The sequence below is a fragment of the Dipodomys ordii genome, unplaced genomic scaffold (assembly GCF_000151885.1).
Source record: "Dipodomys ordii isolate 6190 unplaced genomic scaffold, Dord_2.0 Scaffold99, whole genome shotgun sequence".
In the NCBI taxonomy this organism is placed as follows: Eukaryota; Metazoa; Chordata; class Mammalia; order Rodentia; family Heteromyidae; genus Dipodomys; species Dipodomys ordii.
In genome coordinates, this window is record NW_012267315.1 from 3,108,568 (window position 1) to 3,128,631 (window position 20,064).

At 42.4% G+C, this 20,064-nt stretch overlaps 1 protein-coding gene across 1 annotated transcript in view; it reads right to left on the minus strand.

Annotated features, from left to right (window-relative positions):
• Positions 1 to 20,064, minus strand: part of Syndig1 (synapse differentiation inducing 1) — a 162,823-nt gene that overhangs the window by 133,360 nt on the left and 9,399 nt on the right. Inside the window, exon 2 of the mRNA XM_013027065.1 lies at positions 12,168 to 12,173. The gene's annotated coding sequence lies outside the window, so the exon portion shown is untranslated. The remainder of the gene's footprint in view (positions 1 to 12,167; positions 12,174 to 20,064) is intronic.

Genomic DNA, 20,064 nt, shown 5'->3' on the forward strand with positions numbered 1-20,064 from the left:
AGGTTTTGATATCAGTATGCAGGGAACCACCTTGCAACGAAAGCCAAGAAAGCTTTGGGCATTCATTTAAATAACTTGTCAGCACATAAGGCTGACAGCAAAGTGTACTTTGTATGAAAGCTCAGTTGGGTGTCCAATGTAAAATTGGGACCACCAATGTTGAAAAGGGCATTTACTGTCAGTATTTAGCCAACATTTCCCCACCTATCTCTAGCAGACAAGTGTCCACAGATTGCATATTAAATGAAAGTAGTGTATGATCTTCAAATATTTCCTGGAATCATTAGCTAAAGTCTGTTTTTTGACCCCTGCTGAGATTCTTCACATGCTAATTTTTTTCCTTATAGTAATGGTCTCCAGGGTTGTCTAGAAACCTATGCTTCCTTGTATTTATATAACTTTGAGCAGAAACTCAGTCTCTGAAGAAGTTTGGTATAGAGTAGATCATCCAGTCTCTCCATCACGAGAAAGAGCTGTGCACCATGGTGCCCAGGGGAAGATAAGCTTATTTCTTTCCAAGCCAGGTGGTCAACAATTTAATGCCTTGCAATTTCCCAATCTCATTCATAATTTTATAATGGATTAAAAGAAGGAATAGACAAGTTTGACTTTCAGACCTGGATAAGTCTTATGTAAAAACAAACAAGAACATTACAGATAAAATTCCACACTCCTAAGAAAGGGTAAGCTAGTAATGAGACACTGCCTGACGTGAACTGTGATAGTGGTACTCTATATATACTATAAAACTCATTATCACAATAAAAAAACTCATTAGTAGAGCCACTAAAGTAGGAACTAGATTGAAGAAATCAAAAGTACTAAGAGTTTTTAATATAATGGGGTGAGGTGTAGTTAGAAACAGAATTACACAGATACAAATACTATCAATAGGTATGCACACTTATCTCTATACTCATCTAGTTGAATATATAATAAACATAAAAGTATGAAAGCAAACAGATGTCCCTCTGTGTATGAACTCTAGAGAGGTACTTTGATTTAGTGTCAAGATAAAATGTATGGTGCAGAAAAAGCCCTTTCTTTAAGTTGGATCTGATAAAGTAACAAACTGTTTCTTAGCATTGAGCTATGAGATTTTTTTAATGAGAATTCCCTCAGTGTCACCTTCCCAGAGCCAGCATGGATGAATTTGGTGCCCATTTTACAGATGAGGAAACAGATGATGACAGGGCTAGTGTCTTGTTCAAGATTACAAACCTGGAATCCAGTACACTCCAAACCCCCATGCATTCTATATCAGAAAACTGCATGCTTTTAAGATTGAAAAAAGAATGAAATATTTAGGAATAAATTTAAGTAGAGAAAAGAAACACTGCTGTACTGAAAACTACAAGACACCATTAGAAGACACGTCAGGAGATCTAAATAAATGGAGTGATATCTATGTTCATGAACTGGAAAACCTCTCTCATTAGGATAGCTTTACCTCTTGGATTGATCTATAGATTCAGTGAGAACCCCGTCAACATTCCAGTTTGCTTGCTGGCAGAAAACTCTCAAGTGTAGCCTAAAATTCATATACAGCATCAAGGTATAGAATATTCCTTTTTCTTCTTCTGAGACAGGCAGTCAACCTAGCAACTTTTATATGTAAAATAGTTACAATATCCATTTATCAGACAGTTACCTTTCTTTTTAGGATATACCTAAAGGATTAGTGAACTTTACCAACATGATCTTATTTGACTCCCCAATAAGTTTAGGATGATGTTACTCCTATTTTATGCACTTAAAAAGTGATATACAATAGTGAGGGACTAGTGGCTCAATCCTGCAGTCCTAGTTACTCAGCAAGCTGAGATCCGGAGATTGTGGTTTGAAGCCAGCCCAGGCAGAAAAGTACTGAACAGTCCATCTCCAAAATAATCAGCAAAAAGCACTGCTAAAATGTGGCTCAAGGGGTAAAGTAACAATTGTGCAATCACACTGGGTGAGTGGAGGCCCTAGGTTTAAACTCTGGTATCAGGTAAAGAAAAAAATAAAGACAACAAAAGTGAAATCCAAGTCTTAGGATTTGATCATAACTCTGCTCAATGAAGTCCCACTGGCACACGTATTAAGGGATGTTCTCTGATGTATTTATTCCAACCATGACCCACAGAATGAGATTGGTGGTTAAGTGGATGTGGCTCAGAGGAAGACAGTGTCTCAACGCTGTCATACTCATCTTCCTTCTCTAATATGTTAGTGAAATTCCTATTACTACGACAAAACACCCAACGCAAACAAATGAAAGGAAGCTCCATTTTGGCTCACAGGTTGAGGAGTTGCCGTGCGTGGTATCTTAGCCCCTATTATGATTCAGAGCATTATGAAGAACTGATATTTGACTCTTATAGGATTTAATAGCTGATCTAAAACCAGTTGAATTACATCTTCTTCAAGTAGATAGGCAAGTTGATAGAGAGTGCTGATATGTCTTATGGGGGCCAAAAAGTAAAAAAAAAAAGAGACAGGAAGGAAAAGGGGGTCTCCATATTCTCTTCAGGGGCATGCCTTCAATTGCCTAACTCCCCGCTAGTTCCCATCTCTTAAAGGTTCCACCACCTTCGAATCACCACGCACTAAGAACCAAGCCTTTTAACACCAGGTCTTTGGGAGACACCCTGGGTAATATTCCTGTCCTCCCTGCCATCACCTGATAGACAACTAGTTGACTCAGTGACTTAGATGTAGGCATGTGGTATAAATGGAGTCACACCTGAGACATATAAACAAGGACAGGGGGTCGTGATAAAGGATAAGTGTCTCCCCACAGAAAAAAAACAGTGATTGAAAAGGTTTTCAAAATTGTCTAGTGCTGTTCTTTAAGCACACTGGGGGACAGACTGAGGAGCAGACTAGTTGAACCTCTGACAAATAACACACTTCCTTGTGATGTCTCAGGATATTAAGTCAGTGGCATGACTGGAAAACCCCACCTTAGTAGAGAAACAAGGCTGTCATTTATACCACATTATCATATCCTGGTCTTACTTTAAATCTACACAGTGTTAGTGTCATAAATACAGCTTGTAACTGTCATAACTTACATATGGATGCATTAGTTATTGTTCGTGTAACTGGAAACTATTATTTAACTAACCCAGAACAAGGGGGATGTAACAAATGAAAATTGGTAAAAATTGTTATCTCCAGGATCTTGAATTAAAAGTTGCAAAGTGTTCCTAACAGAGGGGAGTCCTACAGTGATGTAGAAGTATAGAGAACTAAACAGAACGTCTACAAGGGTCCTTGCATCCAAAGGAGAATCAAGCGGATTTAGGGATATTCCTCATAAGGCAAGCAGGGGCTGCCGTGAGAGCTGAACTTAGGTCTGAGGCCCTCTCTGCTGCACTATGGGGCGCCTCTGCATCGCCCATCTCACCTTCTGTTCAGCAAAGAGGTGACAGGCTAGCCCTTTGGGGCCGAGGTTGACCCTGGTAGGTCTTGTGTACCCCACGTCTCTCTCTCACTGCAACCTCATCTCGGCTGACTCCGCTTCCTTCTTCCTAGCTTTACCTCATTCAGGACTCAGTTTGAAGGACACTGTGAACTTGAACCCCTGAGTAAGGGATGATGTCAGCTTCTAGCCTGGCCCTTGGTCACTACCACTATGGTTATGTCACTTCTTGGGGCATCAGTGTTTACACGACAGGCTGGCTTCTCAAGGTCTCCATCTTTCACCTCTAATGATCCTCTGCCCTTCTCAGCTGTCCATCACACATCATGCTGCTGAGCTTGTCAATTCTTCTAGCTAGATAAACTGAAACCTATGTTGTCAGCACCCCTCTCTGATGGTACTTTTATTATTATTATTATTGTTTTGGTCAGTTGCAGAGGCTGAACTCTGGGCCTGGGCACTGTCCCTGAGCTCTTCAGCTCAAGGCTAGTGCCCTACCACTTGAGCCACAGCACCACTTCTGGCTTTTTTCTGCTTATGTGGTACTGGGGAATTGAACCCAGGGCCTCGTACATGTGAGGCAAGCACTCTACCACTGAGCCAACTTCCCAGCCCTGGTACTTTTAAAGTTAGCATATATTAACTGTATACTATAACAACTGTAGAATTTCCATATATGCATATATTCACATTTACTCTATTACTCTTCTTACCCCCCCCAATAATCTCTCCATTTCTTTTCCTTTTTAATTTATGTCTTTTTGTCTCCTAAATTCTACAGATGACAGGAAACACCATACTTGTCTTCTTGGGATTGTCTAAATGACAATTTTATTCTTTATGGCTAAACAAAACTGATAAACCTGAATCTCTCTCTCTCTCTCTCTCTCTCTCTCTCTCTTTGTCGGTCATAGGGCTTGAACTCTGGGCCTGGGCTCTGTCCCTGAGTTCTTCAGCTCAAGGAAAGCACTCTACCACTTAAGCTACAGTACCACTTCCAGTTTTCTGGAGGTTAATTGGAGATAAGAGTCTCATGGATGTTCCTGCCCAGCCTGGCTTTGAACCATGATCCCCAGATCTCAGCTTCCTAAGTAGCTAGGATAACAGGTGTGAGCTACCGGCACCCGGTATATGCAACTATTTCTATAGGAAGCAGACTTGGACTGGCTATATACCCAGAAAGAGTATAGCTGGTTCATATGAAAATTCCATTTTTACTTCCTCTTTAAAGGACTGTACTGATTGTACTAATTTACTTTCTCACAGGAGCAAATACAGATTTCTGGATTTCTATTTCAACAGTCCTTGCCTCGTCCTGACTTGGAGCATTTCCATTGTTTTCCTCAAGTAGCCTCAGAGTCTCATCCATTAAGGTCATTAATTGTCTCAATTCATTTTGAATTGATTTTACTTGTATGGGGTGAACATTAAGGATCTATTTCAACTTGTAGATATCCACTTTTCCCAGCACCATTTGTAAACAGGCTGTCATTCCCTGCCCCTCCCCCTTAATGTCTGTTCTTAGTACCTTTGTCAACAATGAGATAGATGGCCATAGCGGCTTAGGCTTGTTTATAAGCAAGCACACTCCCACTTAAGCTACAACACCCCAATCTTTGTTTTTGAGAGGGTATAACAGTAACTTCGTCCTGATTGACCACAAACTCACCATCCTCCTGCCTCTACCTCCCTTGGAGATGGAATGACAGACACATGGCATCATGGACTTCTGGACTTCTACCACCTTTCACCATTCACTCATCTCCACGCATAAGCACTGAACACCTTCTAAGGGCCAGTATAGGTCCAGAATTTGGGAGGAGAAGAAGGGGGCTAATTTGGTAGAAATCTTTAGTCTCATGGAGTTTACAATACCATCACTCTATCTCAAGTCTCAGAGTTGTCCACGTATCTATTTCCTTCTTAGCCTCGACAGTAGAACCTATCTGCATTAATCTCCAGCATTCCACTTCACCCTCAGTCTGTCTCACCTGGGCTAGAACATCCATGGCCGACTACCTAGTCCCTAGTTCCACCCAGCCAACTACCCTTTTCTGTCACACACAAAACACTTACTTTACAAAGGTTAACCAGTATATATCCTACCTACCAAACAAACTTCATGCCACTGAAATTAAATCTAAACCTGTTAGTCTGGTGGAGCTTTCAGGTACAATCTAACTTCTGTCAGATCCTCTGGCCCATCTCCTATTGCTGTTCCCATGCAGTGGTCCTCCAAACAGGTTCCCAGTCAGCAGCAGCCAATTTTTGCCCTTCTTGTACCTGCATCCAAGACACCAGCTAGTATTGCACTTGGGCCCCATGTCAGAGCCTTTCCATCCCCGCCTAAGCCTGCTGCATACATCCTGAAAAGGTGGATCTTTCTTGTCTCAGCGTCTTAACTGTGTAATCATTTGTTAAAGATGCTACTCCAAGCCACCGCCTACATTGCTCTACTTCTCCTTCAGCAGCCTGAACCTTTCGGCAGCCCCTATAAAACCCTCTAACTGCATACATGTCTACCATGGCACTGAGATACTGTCTAAGCCAAAGCTCCAAGTCCCATATGTCTAGATCAGAGCTTGGCACATAAAAATGCATGTCACACTCTGAGCATTTCTGTGAACCTGGCATGACCCATGATTCACCTTTCAGGATAGGGACACCGGTCAGAGGTCAGAGATATAGGGATGACAATTATACCTGGAGGGTTATTGCAGGCTTATCTCTGCTGCTGCCTGATGGCTTTATAGGGTTTACAAATGTTATTTTTTTTTAACATTTGAGTTCCTGTGGTGGAAGCTCAGGCTTTTATTATGCTATTACTTTATCCAGTTTAGCATAGGGTTACCACTGAGCCATGAGCTGTGCCTTGCCAGCAGAAGTAGCCCTAGACAATCACAGAGCAGTCACAGAAACCCTATTTGTGTGGCCCTATTGAAGACTATCTAATATCCAGTACTAATACTTATTTCATTATGGTAGTTATCATTTCCAAAAGATATTTAATATTAGAAGAAATCTAATTAATCAGGAAAAACCTTTTTGATAGGTGTGTACACCTAGGCATACATAGGTATACAGGTATGCACATATGGGCACAAGAGGGTTAACTGAAGTTTATGCCTAGAAAAGGAAACCTACAACTATGAAAGTGACTTTGTTTAATCCTGAACAAGATTCAGATTGTCAGAGATTGTCAGAGTTTTATAGAGGTTTGCTGGTGTAATTCTTTCAAAGAAATTGGCTTTGACAGGAACCGGAAGGAGAAAGATTTTCTTAACAAAATCCAAAGGCTTTCCTGCATTTTCTGAGGGCAGTGCAACACTTTGATAGCTTCAGACTTTCAAAGTGCTTGAGCAGCCTGAAGCCTTGCAGATTTTCTCTTCTTCCGTTATTAATGGGGTTAGCATGCAGGATTATCAAAATCAATGTCTTAATCCCACACAAAGCCATGTACCAGCATTGCTTGCCTCCACACCTTGAATTCATGCCACTCTATTAATAATGTGGTTTCTTTTGCTGATAGGATTTGTACTCCTTTTGCTTGCAGGGAGGACCCAGATGTGATCCAATGGAAGGGGGAGGCCCTTCTCCTGCTTCTTTCTGTCACAAAATGCACAATTTCTGCCATTTACCAGAGGACCCTTGCTACAGCTTACACTTTTCTGTTTGAACTAACTTCAAGATTGTAGGCTACCTAGGGTTCCTTTCTTTATAAAGTTAGCCTGCTTCTGTTGTTTTTTCTATTGTAATGAAAAATAAAGGAATGCATTCTGCGAGATAGTCCTTGGGAGGTTTTGTTTATTCCTTTGGTACTTGGAAGTTTACCACAGCCTCTTTTAAGACAGATGACAGACCAGATGATAGAAATGACCAGAGGATGGAGATGAGGGAGACACATCCTGTTCAAAAGTTCAGCTTAGTGGACCCAACTCCCTGCCTTGCTCCCTGCTCTCTAGTTCAGGGTTCCCAGTGATGTTCACTAAAGCAGAGCTGGGGCTACTTTGTGTGTTTAGTATTTGTGCCTACCAGGAACTAGCGAAAGAGTCCTTTCTTTCTGAGGTGCAAAGATGACAGAGGATTGACTGAAGCCTGTGGGTGCCCAGACACTTACCAAACATGACCAGCAGCTCATCATAAGGGCCATCAGCATAACCCGTGATGAGACAGAACTATAGTGCAGCCTCGCAGAGGCACCCATCATCAGGGATCCTAGCCAGCCTGTGTCTCACTCAGCTTAGGCTCCCTGCCTGTTAGACAGAAGGAACAGTGTCATCTACCAAGTTCCCTGAGAGTAGCAAAGTGGGATATGTTCAAAGACCCCTGCAACGTATTCCTGAAACTGAGAATAATACCCATGAGTGTTTGAACCTCGAGTGTCCCCCATAAACCCGTGTTTAAAGGTTTGGTCTCCAGGCTGGCACTGTAGTAAAGTGGTGGTACCTTTTCCTTAGGTCATGGAAAGTATCCAGAGAGATGGTAGGATCCTGGCCCCTTCCTTTTCCTCTTTGCTCCCTGGCCATGAGGTGTGTGTGAGGGATATGGGGGTGAGTTGCTCCCCCATGACCCTGTCATGATGCATTGCCTTGCCACACGAACTGAGCAACAGGGGAAATTTGTGCCTGGACCTCCAAAACTATTAGCTAAATTCAAATATTTCTCTTTATAATTTGCTTAAATCAGGTATGTTGCTGCAAAAAAGGAAAGCCCGAGAACATAGCACTGATGCCTACATAGATACATGTTACCTATGATAAACTTTAATTTACATATGAAGCACAGGAACAGAGTAACAAGATAATTAATAATACAGTAGAAAAATTGTAGCATTAAACCATAATAAAAGTCATGTCAACATGCTCTCTATCTCTTTTTCTTTCTTTCTTTCTTTACTTCCTTCCTTCCTTCCTTCCTACCTTCTCTCTGTGTGTTAATGGGCAGGTAGCCTATAAATGTGGACACAGTGAACAAGGGATGATTGGAACAATCCACATTCCATTCTAGAAATGATTTCACCACGCTACTCAGAATTACATACAATTTAAAACTAATAAATATGTCCATTTCCTGACATTTTCATTCAGTATTTTCAGACACTGGTTAACCACGGGTAACTGAAACCATGGAAAGCAAAATCATAGCTAGGAGGGAACTATCCTACCTACTTTGGCCTTCTTTTTTATATTCCCTTCATCCATCCTCAGCATCGTGTTCTTCCTGTATGTCCCTACTGGTTTTTGCTCTTGTTGCTGTCTCTCTAGTACACTTGTCTTGAAGGAGCAGGCTCCTGCCTCCTTGTCTTTTGTCTTGTGCTCTCACCCATACACATGCCCTGCTGTGCACAAGTACCAAGTAACTTGTGATTCAATACATGTCTTCAGTCCTACCCACTTGCAATTGTCTTCAGTTACACCAAGTGCTGTCAAGTTGGTGTCATTTGCTGTAATTAAGAGTTGAGGTTTCTATCTCATCGTAAGGTCAGTGTCAATGCCAGGTTTGCACCTGGAAGCCAAGTGGAGATAAACATATCTGCGTCCCAAGGCTTCAGGAACCCGGATTGACCTTCTCCCCGGTCTGTAATAAGGGTGATGATAAAAGGCCTTGCTGCTACCACCTCGAGCCCTCAACGTGGCTGTGCATCAGCCACTCTGTGAGTGAGTCTCTGTCGTAATCGGTACTAACAACATCAAGGCTACAGTATCTGATGTTCTCTCTTTTTAATCCATTGCACCTGTCAACCTGTCGTCAACAAGTTTACTTTATTCTGATATGATGGTCCCACGCAGAGCCTTGAGGACTATCCTGTTCTCTCCAGGCTATTTTCTGAGGGGCTCCCCCGATCTATACAGACTGCTGCTCTCCAGGAACAACCTTTGTTTTACCTTATAAACCAAAGCCCTAGTAACCACCTATACCTGTGCAGAGTTCTCAAATGTGTTTTAGATCACCTCATGCTCACAGAGGACCACACAGATGACATCCCTCTCCAGAACACCAGGCACTTTGGAGGCACTGAGTTAAGGGCTTCAAGCCCAGTAGGTACATGTGTCTGTCTGTTTGTGAACAATGGTCTAACTTCTGGCTCAAGACCCTCAGGATCCTCTGGGGTCCTCTAGCAGCAGTGACATACACAGTGTGGACAGGATTACTGCTTGGGCCTGTGAGTGCATCTGTGCTGGGTGTGTCTATGTGTTCATATGAGTGTGTATACATCTGCATGCATATACATGTCTGCAGATGTGTGTGTGTGTATGAAGTGACCTCCAGTTTTCTAGGATACTGCTTCTAAAAGAAACTACATGGCTAGTTGGGTTAGAGCCTGCAGCACACAGCAGCCTCTCCAATGTGTCTGGCAGTAGATGCTGCTCTATGCTCAGAGCAGAAATGTCACCACTTCCACTAGGATGTGTTGTTCAAAGGCAGTCATGGGACCCATCCTGAGTCATGTAGACAAGTGAAATGCCATAGGGCAAAGCGGTGAGGAATCACTGATGCCTTGTTTACAATCGCTCTACCACACCTCATATAAACAAGGTTCCAGACACAAGAGGAAGCATGTGCATACATGCGAGTGCACACACACATGCATACGTGCATGCACATGTAAATGTACAATCAATAATTCAGTATCACTGCTTGGCAAGGAATTTACTAGTCCCTTTGCAAAGCATTTCGTTCCATTCTTTCATGCAACAGGACTCATATACAATTCAGGAATGGAGAAGCCGGAACAGACTGCTTAGAGGACTCAGTTCAACTATGGGGTTAGCAGGAGACAGAACTAGCATCTGAACCTCCCTTAGGAGTCTTCTTGAGAAGCTTACTCTCTCTAACCCTCCCTCCCCAATCCTGCACCAAAGGCATAAATGCAGCAGTAAAGACCTCAGATTTATTTTCCACCTCCAAGTGTTTGAATAAACGAATGTTAAAAATTTGTTTTAATTATACTGTTACATAAGACAAACCTTAATCATATTATACTACTTGACCAAAATCCAGGTTACATAAATTTACTTATGGCAACTAAAACCCATATGTGAATGTCTTCAGCACCCTTGGCTGAAATAGCTTCTACTGTCCCTTGGGAAATGTACTCCTAACCACCCTCATCTACGGCCCACGTCCTCTCTCCTACCATCTCCAACCTTCCCTACCTGACTGCCCAAGGTGTGGCCCATGGCCAGCAGCACTGTCACCACGCAGCACTAGTAAGAAATATATACTCAGGCTCCAGCCCAGATGCGATGAGCCAGAATATGCACAGCTGCAAATCCCCAGGTGTCTGGTATGTGCCTTGGAGTCTGAAGATGCTGCCTTACAGATGCTTCAGTGAACTATAGTGACTCTGCTGCTTCATCCTATTATTAACCCAAGTGACATCTGGAATCTTTACATTATTTGTGGGTGTATGGTTCGTTTTCTATTGCTATGAGAAAATATCTGGGGTTGAGTACTTTATAAAGAAAAGAAGTTTATTTAGCTCAGTTTTGGAGGTCTACGAGCATAGTGCTGGCATCTGCTCAGTTCCAGTTAGGATTATCTGATTATAATACATGATGCCCAGATGATATCTGGTAGGAAGATGTGTGAGATCGCCTGATGCGATAGGAAGCAAGACACTGGGGAGGGCCCAGCATCACTCTTTTATAAAAACTTGTACCCTCCTCTTTTTTGGCCAGTCCTAGGGCTTAAACTCTGGGCCTGGGTGCTGTCCCTGGGCTCCTTTTGCTCAAAGCTAACATTCTACCACTTGAGCCACAGTGCCACTTTCAGCTTTTTCTATGGCTGATTGGAGATAAGAGTCTCACAAACTTTCCCGCCTAGGCTGGCTTTGAACCGTGATCCTCATATCTCAGTATCCTGAGTAGATAGGATTGTATATACATGAGCCACCAGCACCTGGCTAAAAACATGTTTTCTTGATAACTCATTCAACCTTGCGAGGCACAATCCTTTTGCAAGATCAGCATGAACCAGTTCCAGAGGGTGATTTCCATATGGAATAATTCCCTGATATTAGGCTTCCACATTCCTTCTCTTCCACATTCATCACCTCAACATCAATATAGACATACCAGAGACCAGCATGTGAACTTTTAGAAAGCACTCAAAGCATCTTCAAACCATAGCAGCAGGTAAAACCAATTTTCATTGTCTTGTTGTTACTGGAAATAAACTTAGGACCTTATGATGGCTAGGCAGATTCTCTACCACTTGAACCATACCTTCAGCCTCTTTCATATTGGTTATTTTAAGGTAGGGTCTCCCTTTTTACTTAGGTGGATATGGGCTGTGATCTTCCTACTTCTTCTTCCTGATGTAGCTGGTGATGACAAATGCATGTCAGTGTGCTATAATACTGTGCTTCCCTACAGTTGGGGCAGTGAGAAATCTGTCACCATACCTAGCCACTGGTTGAGAAAAGGTCTTGAGACTTTCTTTTTGCCTGGGCTAGGCTCAAATCGTGATCTCCAAGTTTTGTCTGCGAGGTAGCCTGGATTACAGGTGTGAACCACCACAACTGGCCAGGCCAATCTGTAAATATCCCCATGTGCATCTAATACATAGCAAAGTTGGATAACCACTCTGGGTCTGAATTACTCACAGTGTGGCCCATAACTAACAACAACCACATCAAACCTAGTCATTTTGTTCAAGCACTGGGGAACCCTCTGCTCTTGTACCTTCCCCCTGCCATCTTGCCCACGTACCACAGTCACCAGCCAACCACAGACTGTTCTCCTGAGTCCACAAACACACCCCTCTTCCTCTCCCCACCTCTGCTCCATGCTTTTGCATGCATCTCCCTGGCAGGTGAGGTGGTACTCATTGGCTGAGGGTGCAAATCACCACAGGATGTTAGCTCTTCACTAGGCCTTCACCTGGAGGCAGGGAGGTAAGCCCTCCTTCCCACATCACACTTTCTTATACCCAAGGAAGGATGTGACTCGGGTCAAAGAAATCTCCTGGTAAGGAAGGGGGTCTGATCACCTTTTCTATTTCTTTATGTAACCTTAGATATGATATCTGGGGCAGTAGAAGCCACACAGGAGGCAAAAGGCAGGAGCCATGAGATGTTACAGATGCAGCACTGCCTCTACTGTGCTGCTTGCTGAGTCAGCACCTCCTGTCTGCCGACTCAAGTCAGGTAGGAAAAAGCAGGAAAAGCAGCCTGCTTGCTCAGCTCTTGAGCAATACCCCAGCTTTCTGTCCTTTCTGCCTGTCCAATTTCTAACCTGTACTGTAAATGCACACTTGCTTAAAGGGCTGTTTTGGTAAAGCACATGTTACTGTGCAAAATGAAGACAGAGGAGGAAAAGAGAAAAATTAGAAAGTAAAAAAAGTGGATTCACATTTCCTTTATATTGCTTTCTATGTCTGGAGGAAACATTAGACTTCTCCAGATGTGAAACTTCCAGTTTTCCTCATCTTCTCCTTCTTTTGTGTCAGTGAAAGCATCACTGAGCAATGAGAGGGAACCAATTTCCCAAGATTTAAATCTCCTTATGTGATAACGACTGCATAAGTACAATGTACAAAACTAGGTTCCAGTTTCTGGCATAAGGATCCAAGCATTCATCATATTCTAGAACATGCCATATAAAAACAACCCGGCATGCTAAGAATTTTTTAATGACACTGGAAAATAAATAAGAAGACAAAATTTTTCTATATATTTAAAATGAATTTAGATCTAAAATTTAAAAAAAGGATCTGGTTTTCGCTTTTCATTTGTTACCCAAAGGTGTCTGTGTACAGCAAGTCATTTGAGTATTTTTAGCATCTGTGTCCAGCCATGTTTCCTAAATGTGGATGTAGTATTTCCCATTCCCTATCTGTCCTATGATACAGAAGGGCTTAGGAGTTGGGTTAATAGAAGAAATGTGGAAGCAGTGACATTAGATAGTTGACTCCTGAGGCTAAGTGTTAGAAAATTTGAACTGGAGCCCTGAGCTGTCATATATGGGTGCCAGTGGTTGGCACTTGTATTCCTAGCTACTCAGGAGGCTGAGATCTGCTAAGGAATGCAGTTTGAAGCCAGAAGTCTTTAAGAGTCTTATCTCCAATTAACTACCCAAAAGCTGGAAGTAGAGTTGTGGCTCAAGTGGTAGAGTACCAGCCTTGAGAAAAAAGCCAAGAACAGCACCTAGGCCCTCAGTTTAAGCCCCAGTACTGACAAGAAAGAAAGAAAGAAAGAAAACAAAAGAGAGAAAGAGAAAGAAAGAGGAAGAAGGAAGGAAGGAAAGAAAGAAAGAAAGGAAGGAAGGAAGGAAGAAAAAGAGAGAGAGGAAGGAGGGAGGGAGGAAGGGAGGGAGGGAAGAAAAGAAGACAAGCCAGCCTATGAAGAGAGACCACATGGAGTTACAGTGAATGGAGACTGGTCCCAGCAATCTCAGCCCCCATTCACATATCCTGAGACAGCACCCATGTGAGAGACTGGGGCTGGAAGATCCAGTGACACCTCCAAATTCCTAGTGCTCCCAAATGTTCATGCTGTAGGACTGGCAGCAACTGAATGCAGCAGTAGATGAGCCAGAGCAGCATGTAAAATCATCTGATTCCATCTGCTGTTTCTTATGTGGTCACCTAGATAGAACAAACACCATTGATATAGACTGGGGTCTGAAGCCAGTCTAAATATCAATGTCTTTGGTGCCCCTCTGTGTTTCTTTGAACTCTGATTCCCCCAACTAGAAGGCTTTTCTTTCTCCTACATCTAGCCCTTTCCTACCTGGGGTCTTGACTGAATTTTACAGCATCCCCATCTCCCACTCTGGCCACAGGTCTCTGAGCATGGGCCCTGTGTCAAGCCAAGGACAGCCAAGGCCATCCCATTCCCAGGTAGAGCACTCACAGGCATGGGGAGTTTAATAAACTACCTTTAGAAATACATCCATCCACTGATATGGGCCTTAGACTCCAGATTTCCAGTGAGAATACAATGGCTTGCTCTAAGTAGAGGGTCTTCCTAGATCTCCAGCCCTGGTATGACCGTAGAGCCCGGTGGGGTGTGGAGCTCTTCGGCTGAAGGTTGTGGGGACTGTGCATGGGAAATCTAGAAGCATGAACAATGACTGAGCAGATGATTTGTGCTGGCTCTAGGCACAGGATGTGGGAAAACAACATATGATTAAAAGTTTAGGGGAACTAGGCATAGTGGCACATACATTTAATCCCTGCACTCAGGAGGTAGAAGCAGGGGGAACTCAGTTTGAGGCCAGCCTGGTTTATATAGTGAGACACTGTTTCAAAATACACAGGGTGAGGGAAGAAGGTTGTGTACTCATTGCAAACATTTATTTTCATCGTATTATATACTTTTAATTTTTTTCTTATAGTTGTTTAGACAGAATATATGCAGATATTTAGTTTATATTTTTCTTTGTTATAAACACTGAAATAGTCCAACTACAGGCTGAAGTATCCAGGCTTCTTTTTACATTTATATATTAGTCCTTCTTAGATTCCTTCAAAAATTATAGCAGGTATGGAGGCTCAAGCCTGTAATCCTAGCTACTTGGGAGCATAGATTAAGGATCTAGATTAAGGATTAAGGCCAGCCAAGGCCAAAATAGTTTAAGAGACTCATCTCAACCAATGGCTAAGCATGGTGGGTATGTGCCTGTCATTTCCAGCAATATGAGGAAGCACAAATAGGAAGATCACAGCCCAGGCTGGCCTGGCAGAGTTCCTGCATAGGAAGGAGGAGGCCCTGAGTTCAACTGCTGACACCACACAAGAAAGGAAAACAGTGTTCATAATACAGAGGGGTAATTTTGACCCTATATCTATTCAGCCTATTTCTTAAGCGGATCCACCTTACTCTTCCACTGAACATCTATTCAGAACTCTCAATGTATCCTACCTGGCAGCATGACAGATTGATTGGGTCACAAATTCTGTAACAGGCTTCCTTTGCAAAAGTTGGGCCTAGTTTGCTTCTCCTTGATTCTGGGATAGCTTAAGAACTTGCTCACAACCAACAAACCCAGAGAGAGTCAAGATGGTCAAAACAAGCTGGCATCCTCCACCTCACCTCCCACCAGTTCCTAGTTACTAGGATCTTAGTTTCTGGTTCTGATCACTCATCTAAACCTCATGTATACCTTATATAGATGGAATCATATGGGATCTGTCTTTTTGTGCGGGCTTATGTCATTTAACATAATGTCCTCACGTTCATCCATATTGTAGCATATGTCAGAATCTCTTTCCTTATTAAAGGCTGAGTAATATTTCATTGGATGCACATACTACATTTTGTTTAACCTTACACATTTTAGTTACTGTGAATAATACTGCTAGGAACATGAGCTTGAAGAAAATATTTCTTCAAGACAATACATCCTGTTCTTTGGGCCATACACTAAAGTAGAAGTGGTGGATTGTACAGACACGATGTTTAATTTTTTTTATTGTGAAAATACTATACAGAGGGGTGACAATTACATGGGCAAGATAATCAGTACATTTCTTATCAAGCATTGTAGTCTCCTCCTTTGTTTCCCCTTCCCATCCCTTCCCATCCTCCCCCTGTACCCCCACCCAATCCTCTGCGCTCCCCCCCCACCAAAGTTGTAAAGTTTTTGACATAAGGACTTGTACATCTCATTGTTGCAATGGGTCCACCTGTATCCCTATTTAAACGATTTGTTTTTCCCCTTCCCCTCCACAAATTATACCGACATCAAATAAAGTGAAAGCAGGGGTTATACTGTGGGGGAGGGACATACAAAGCAACAAAGAGATAGTCTTATAAATGCGTTAAAGAAAAAAAAACATTTGAATACATATCTTAGGGTTCATTTCCCTAACGTCAACTTATCTGACCTTTTCTGCTTGACTCAGACATATACTAGATATTGCAAATAAGGGAAACCATGGGACCTATGTTTCTTTGGGCCTGGCTTATTTCACTTAATATACTTTTTCCAAGCCTTTCCATTTCCTAACAAATGGGTCAATGTAATTCTTTCTGATGGAGGCATAGAATTCCATTGTGTATATATACCACATTTTCTTGATCCATTCATCTACGAGGGGCATCTGGATTGGTTCCATATCTTAGCTATAGTAAATAATGCTGCAATAAACAGTCGTGCTGGTAGCTTTAGTGTGTTCTTGTTTGTAAACATTTGGGTAAATGCCCAAAAGTGGGCTTGCTGGGTCATAGGGGAGATCTATGTGGAGTCTTTTGAGGAACCTCCATACTACTTTCCAAAGTGGTTGAACAAGTTTACACTCCCACCAACAATGCAGTAAGGTTCCCTTCTGTCCACATATGTTTAATTTTTAAAGGTGTCTCCCTGCTATTTTCTAGAGGAATTGGCTTACTTTACATTCTCCATTTTGCTTTTCTTCCCCCTTTCTCCTTACTGTAGCCACCCTAATGCACATGAGGTCAATTAATGTAATCTCATTACTTGGTATTATTTGATGGAATGATTATTTAAAGAAATAGTGTCCGCTAAAGGCAAAACACTAGAAGATACAGGCAAAGGTAATGACTTTCTGAACAGGACTCCAATAGCTCAGGAAATATCAGCACAAACTGAATAAAGGAGGATTGCATCAAATGAAAAAGCTTTCACACAGCCAAAGAAACAATTACCAGAGATAGTCTACATAATAAGAGAACGTATTTGCCAGCTATTCATCAAGAAATGGATTCATATCCAGAATATATAAAGAACTCAAAAAATTAAACACCAAAAGAACAAATAATCCAATCAATACATGGGTAAATGAACTGAATAGACAGTTCCCAGGAGAAGTTCAAATGCATAATAAGTATACAAAGAAATGCCCAACATCTTTAGCAAACAAGGAAAAGCAAACCAAAAGAACTAGGAGATTCCATCTCAACCCAGCTAGAATGCCTGTCATCAAGAACACAGACAGCAACAAATGTTGGGGTTGGAGCGAGTGTGTCAAGGAATCCTTATACTGCTGGAAGGAATATAAATTAGTACAGCTACTATGGAAATTAGGATGGAAGTTCTTTAAAAATCTAAAACTAGAACTCCCATATGGTACAGTTATATCCCTTCTGAGTATATGCTAGCAGGAATCTAAGTCAGTCTTTTGTTAGAGATATCTGAACACCCATGTTTACAGTGGCACTATTCATAAGAGCAAGATTATGGAAAAAGACTAGGTACCCATCAATGAATGAATGGATAAGAAAATTAGTATCTACACACAATGGCATATTATTTGGACATATTTGTAGGAAAAGTGGATGAAATTATAGATCATCATGCTAAGTGAAATAAATGAGATTTGGAAAAACAATTCTTCCTTTTTTTTCTTGCATATCTGGAACCTAGATTTTAAAAGAAAAAAGCAGGAGGGGGATTACTTGGAATGAAGAGGGAGAGTAGGAGGCATTCAAGAAGATGATCAAAGAGGTTAATGGGTGAATATGTTCAAAGTATATTATACATACAGATATACATATAGACAGGTAGATATACAGACATGAAATGTCATAATGGAAACCATTTTTGTATAGTTAAAAAAATAAGAAATGTGATGTTTAGCATTTCACTCTTTCAAGAATGTTCAAATAATGCTATCAGGCTCAAAAAACAATAGAACATTGACATTCTGACTAGGCAGCCTCATTGCTATAGAGATCTTGTCAACTTCAAGCTCTCCTGTGTGGAGCAATGGCACATGTCTCTGTTTATCCAGGAGTTCTCTGGCTTCATAAGCACAGTGATAGCCTACTTTGTATACATCATACACATTTCTTAACGAAGTTATTTCTAGATAACTTATATTTTATCTGTTCTGCTAAGGCCACATCAGGAGATTCAAAGGTGAGGTTATTGGACTTGAAGGACACTAGGATGAGATTAAACACAAGGTGAGCTTTGGAAGTTAGTGAGAGGCAGCTAACGCGAGAGGAAGAGAGAAGAGCACGTGACATGGTGAATATGTGTTTCCACACATTTGTATGTGTGTATGTGTGCGCATGTGTGCAACCTGTGCATGACAAAGCAGGAGAAGCCTGGCATTCTGTGAATACCAGGAAGTGATGAGAAGCTGGAGGTAGACAGAGCCTGTTAAAACAGCCCTCTGTTATCCCCAAGCAGCCTGACCTAGGTGGCTGGAGATAGGGAGTGGGCATGGGAGACTTGTTGACAAGGGGCTCTGGAGGCAGATGTGCATTTGAGCAGGCAGTTGTAAGGAGCACTCATGCAGGCAGCGAGACTTGAAGGCAGCCACTCAGATCACCTGGCAGTTGGGGCCAGTAGGGAGATGAGAGAGGGAGGTGAGGGATCACCTAGGGATGAGGAAGAGGAGGTGAGAGCCCAGGAGGAGAGGGTTTCTGTTGTGGATTCTGGTCTACTGTGTACCATCCTCACAGGAGTGGGAGCAAGAGGGGGAGCTCCAGAGATGACAGAAAAGAACCTGGAAGGAACCTCAGAAGGTTGAAACCTTGGGAAACATCCCATGGAGTTGGCCAGCACTGAGCCTCCACAGGGCTTAGGGGCAGGGAAAGCCACTGGGAGCTGATCTCTGACCTATGGTGCTCCACTTTAGATTTTCCAGTTCTGGGATAGTGCAACCCTTAATAAGCCTTCTATGCAATAAGCATCCAATCCTGAATCTGGATCTTATCCTGGCTCCTCCATGTGGTCCCTCACTCCTCACTCTGCTGGGCAGGGTAGAGAGCGACAGCTTCTGGTCAGGTCAGCTCCACAATGACAAAAGGATACCCACCAAGACCCTACAGGGTGCTCAGTGGCTGAACCAGAATGTTCTAGGTAGATTCAATATGCTTTATTTAACTTATGATGCCAACATACAATGGATTTCTTGGGGGAATAACTCCATTGTAAGCTGAGAAGCATCTAAACCACGACCCAAAATGAGACCATAGACTAGCTTAGTGAAGAAAGGATGGGGAGCAGAAAGCATTGCAAGGAATCATCCTTCCCTCCATCCCACTCCTCCCAACCTTGGTAGAGTAGGCCTGTCAGTACAACTGAGGGACAAGGGACATCAGGGCAAGGAACAGCTCAGAGGAAAGGATGCACATACCAGCACCATGCTCCCAAGAGGCCCTCCAGGACAAACCTTATGTGGACAGAGGCCTCTGGTTTGAATCCCCAGAGACAGGTGGATTCATTCTTGCTTTATGCTCTACAAAGGCACCAGGTTAATTAAAAAGTGACTTGAGCAGTGGGTTGAGTCCAACCCATCAAAATCTATTTCCAAAATACATAAGGAGTTAAACACAAGTTCTAGGAAGACCAACACTTCTGGGGAATGTCTATACAGGAAGAACATTTCCATCCTCTGGGTAAAGCCTTCTGATGAGAACAAGACAAGAACATGGGTCGACTTACTGTCCTATTTAGTCCATGTCAGTGTTCTTTCTAAATGTCTGGGGCCTGTGTCATTAGAGAAGAGCTTCCCTTCCTGTGGCTGGTGGCTGGGACTTCTTACAGGAGATTCCTGTTCTCCTGGACTTTTCTAGGTACACAATTCCCAGCCTGGCCTACCACTTTGTTCTCTCCTCACCTATATATTGGTTTACTGACTTGCTGTGTGTGTGCTCCTAAGAAGACATTACCCAAATATTCAGATGGAGAGTGACTTCATTACTTTGGTCCTAGTTGAGATTTATTGTTCATGCCTGA